This window comes from Delphinus delphis, chromosome 20, assembly GCF_949987515.2.
Source record: "Delphinus delphis chromosome 20, mDelDel1.2, whole genome shotgun sequence".
Taxonomy (NCBI): Eukaryota; Metazoa; Chordata; class Mammalia; order Artiodactyla; family Delphinidae; genus Delphinus; species Delphinus delphis.
The window spans coordinates 16,634,959-16,639,505 of record NC_082702.1 but is presented as its reverse complement, the minus strand read 5'-3'; positions in this window follow the sequence as shown (position 1 = coordinate 16,639,505).

Sequence of the window (4,547 nt, the reverse complement as noted above, 5' to 3'; positions counted from 1 at the left end):
GAGAGCGGTTACCTAATGAAATGTGGTATGTGGAAATGCAGATTTTTTTCTCTTCCTCTGAAAGACACATCAGCATTGCGAAGCTTCTCACTGATTTGCACTTGTGGGTGGCCCCTGCGGCGAGAGACCTCCTAATCACAGTCACCATCACGGTGGTTTTTACGGAATATTTTAAGGCCGTTTGTTCCTATGAGAACTGAACCACCTCGGCTACTGCTCTTGCTCTCCGTTCTCCCCACTGTTAAACGTAAGATCCTTCATCTGGGGGAGCCAGGCCGTAGGAACCAGAACGTTGTCAGGACTGCTTATTGGGAAGCGTAGGAGGGGAAGTGGCAGCCGGCGGGTTCCAGCTGGGCTAAGGCCTGGAGCCCGGGCGCCCTCTAGTGGGCTGAGGAAGGAAGTACATGGTGAGTTTGGCGATCGTTGACCAAATATTTTAACGCAGAGGTTGCCCTGAGATACGGGAAGCGTGTGTCTCCTGAGGAAGGGACTGAACAGGATCAAGGTGGCTTCTTGGAGGAGGTGATCCCAGTGGGGCAGGAGACAGTATATTCCAGTAATGGGAGGTTCTTTCTGGCTTTCTCTTCCTCTTGAGCTGGGCTGCTTTGCTTTCTAGCCAATTATTGCAAAGCTTTCTTCTGATTGCTTCCAAGGTCGAAGCCTGCTTTGGCCTCCGTTTCTCCTTGTTGCAAATTCAGCTCTACTCTTTTCTCTTTCTTTGTGTCTGCTGTGGAGGTGGTCCCTGATCTTCCTGCCATGGGGGCCACCATCTCTCTCCACACCTGCTCCATCCTGGTTACCATGCTCCCCCATCCAGCTGGACTGAGTCATCACAGCATGGAGCCTCCTTTGAATTCACGTGCCAAACTTTATCAAAAGTCAGAGCCAAGGGAATGCATGGCCCTGGGGGGCAGTGGCTTTATCTCTGGCCACACTTTGCCCTTTCTCTTTGGGCTCCATGACCCTCTTTTGCCTTCTCCCAGGGCTGGTGACTGCCACCATCCCTGTAACCCCAGAGCCTTTGCACATGCAGTTCGCTCTGCCTGGACCCACCCCCTGCCCGATGCTTTGATTCCTGGTCAGATCCTTCCGATCTCAGCGACACGAATAAGCCAGGCTTCTCGTTATTACACGTCACCGAACACCCAGAATTGGGGGCCCCGATCTCTAAGCTCTTTCCCGAAAGCAGCATCTTCCAGTCCATTGTCAGGAATTATGCTGACATGATGGTTGTTGAGACTGAGGAAGCAGTGTGAGAACCAGACCTCAAGCCAGGTAGATTACCCATGAGCCTCCACTGCTGGGTGCCAAACCCACCTGCCCCTAGGATGTCTCCCCTGACGTTGACACCTGGTGACACCTCTAACTGTGCTTTTGTTAACTGCTGTACTTTCCTGTACTGAGAGAAGAAGAGTTCTCTTCATGTCCATCTCCTCACTAGAGGGTGGGCACTCCAGGCCAGGGTCTGTCTGGGTTGTTCACTCTTGTCTCCACAGTGCCTGGCCTATGGTTGGTACTGTAACCTGAGGCAGACCCTGCCCTGGCCTTTAGAGTCTCAACTTAGGACCCCTCTCCTTCACTGGTTTGCAAGTCCAAGTACAGCCTCAGTTGCCCAATGAAGGAGCCACAGGTGGGATAGAGGCCCAAGAATGGGTTTACACAAAAACTATACGTGCTGCACATCAAGTGTGTGCCCCAGGTAGTACACACACAGGTGTGCCTTTGTGGATACCCTTGAGTATTGGGTTCCCTGCCACGCGTGCTCGTGTGTGTGTGTGTGTGTGTATGAGAGAGAGAGGGAGAGATAGGGAGGTTGTTTGAGATGGGTGAGAAAGGGAGAAAGGGAGGGAGAGGAGAGATGGAGATTGGGAGGGAGATGAGAAGGGGCATGAGATTGCGAGAGACATTGAGAGAGCTAGATATTGTGAGGGGTGTGAAAGAGAATGAATGTTTGACAGAGATGGTGGGGGATTGATCAGGAGAGACTGGGAGAGGGAGAGATGGTGAGAGAGACATTGTAAGAGAGAGATTGAGGCTGAGAGACTGAGAGAGTGGTGGAGAGACAGATTGAGAAAGAAATTGAGAGGTGGAATGAACAAGAGGGAGAGAGAGAAAGATAACTGAGTGAGGCCAACAGAACCTAGGGTCCTTTTCCCGCAAGGCAGGGGGCACTGTCTCCTGGGGTAGCAGACGAGTCTGAGGCCCCTGGTTCCTGGAGACAGAGAGCCCAGGAAGTGTCTAGGAGCCTGGAGAACCGGGGCAACACAGCTGGAGTGGAGGGTGCCTCCCTGCTCCTATCTTCCTGCTCTGGCCCTGAGGACACTGCTGGGCTGCCCTCCCTAAGTCCGGGCGTTTGTGTCACACGTGGGCCCTTTCCTGTCCTGCAGGGAGGCTCACCCTGGAGGGCAGAGGGGGCCTGGGAGGCTCTCCAAGGACATCAGGGCCCTCAGGTCTCCCTGGGCTGGGGGGACTATGGCCCTGAAACATCTGGCACTTGGGTGGGAAGCACTCAGCAGTGGTGTTTGTGTGCCTGTCACATATTCACCTGTCTGTCCCTAACTGCTCACCTGTCACTCCCATCATCCCATACCAGTGCACACTCTCTACCGGTGCTGTGCAGGTGTGCCTGCCTGTGTCACATACACCTGCCACTGGTTACATGACTGTCCCACAGAATCCACCTTACCTTCCTGAAGTTACCTGCCACACACCAGTCACAGGCACCTGTGTGACCCAGCTGGCTTACTCCCTTCTCTGTGACAGTGCCTTGGCCATCAGCGCCCTGTCCACGGTGGAGTTGCAGACACTGAGGGTAGAGCTCAAGCTCAGGGAGCGGCATTTCACCGGCCCGACGTTTACCCAGCCTCCTTCAACCCCAGATTGCTTTGGGAACTCACTCTTCCACCTGAGCAGCAGTGCTAGTGAGGATTTCCAGGCGTCTTCAGCTGGGCCCTCTGCCTGGCCCGTGGCCTGGTGTGGCCACGTTCCTGAGCTGTGTGGATCTCAGCCAGGAGCTGCTGTCCTCCCAGCCAGATGGGGCCTTTGGAGTCTCGGCCTGTCCCGAACCAGCCCTTCCCGTTGCCCTGCTCAGCCTGGTTCAGCTCTCTCCTTTCACACAGCCCGCTCCGGTCTCCCACGACACCTGGGTCAACTGTGACCCCGGGGATGGGGGGATCACTGACTCTGGGGAGAGGGGCTCCCGCCAGCGTGGGAACAAGTTCTCACGGGGGTGGAGGGAGTCCCACTGCCAGAGAGGCGTGTCTTCAGAGAGGCAGAGGGCTGTGTCCATGATGGAGGAGGTCAAACAGCAGCCCCGTACCTGCAGCCCGGGAGGCAGAGAGGCTGCTCCCCGTGTGTTGTGTGGGAGCCACGTGTGTGGGTGAGGGGCCGCAGAGTCTAAGGGAAGGTCACAGGAGCCCAGCCTGGGGGTGTCTCACGGCGAGGGGTCGGTGGGGAAGACTGCATTTAGCTCTGATATGGACTGACTCTCCCTCCCACCCTCTCTTCTTTAAAAAATATGTGTCTATATTTAAAGACTTCGTTATACTTGGTCTGATTGGAAGACAAGAATACCTCATTGGCTTTGGGCCTGAGCACCTGGGTGGATGCCTTCCATTGTCCCGGAGGGCAGGGCAGGTTCACGTGGGTGCATAAATAGAAGATTCTGTCTTGCCCTTTGGAGATGCCTGCCGTGTGGAGCATGTGAGCTTGGAGCTCAGGGGAGACGTCAGGGCAGGAGATACACGTTTTGGAGCCATGTGTGTATAGAGGTATTTGAAGCCACGGATGAGATCATGTGGAAGGAGGATGAGATCAGGAAAGAGAAGAGGCCCAGGCCTGAGCCCTGGGGTGTTCCCGCCTGTATCCCTCAGCAAGGGGGATGGAACAGGGGCACCGGTGAGGCAGGCGGGCAGGGGGAGGGGTTAAGGTGGCATCAGAGCAGCCAGCTCTTTCAAGCATATCGGGCAGAGGTGCAGCAGCTGCAGGGGTCAGGGTGAGTTCTTTTAGGACGCCGAGGCCTGTCTGAGGCTCCCTGCCCATGTCTGTAAGAGCGTGTACACTCCATGTGGGCATTCCCAGGGTTGTCTTCCCCACCGGACCCTGGTCCGCATGGGGACGGGGGTGTCTGTGACTGCAGTGGTCACAGCTGTGTCCACTTGGAGCCCAGCGTCCCCAGCCTCCGGTGCTGGGGGATGTTGGTTAAGTGGTTGAGTGAAGGGGTCAATATTGTAAAGCGCTTAGAACACTAACAGGTGCATAATAAATGCTCAGTAAAAATGAGTTACTGTTAGCTGCAGACTAGGAAGTAGCTGAAGACGGGGTGACGGCAGTTCAGGAGGCCTTACTCCGGGGCCCACGGGAAGCCACAGTGCCCGGCTGTAGACTGGACCAGGGTGGCGGCTCCAGGTGCCGAGGGACGGAGGGGTTGGAGATGCCCAGCGGCACCATGCAGGTCAGCTTCGTGTTGCCAACACTGCAGCTAGCCCCCGAAACTGGACCGTGTCACCATCCAGGAGCCCACAGCTCCATTACTACCCTGAGCCCAG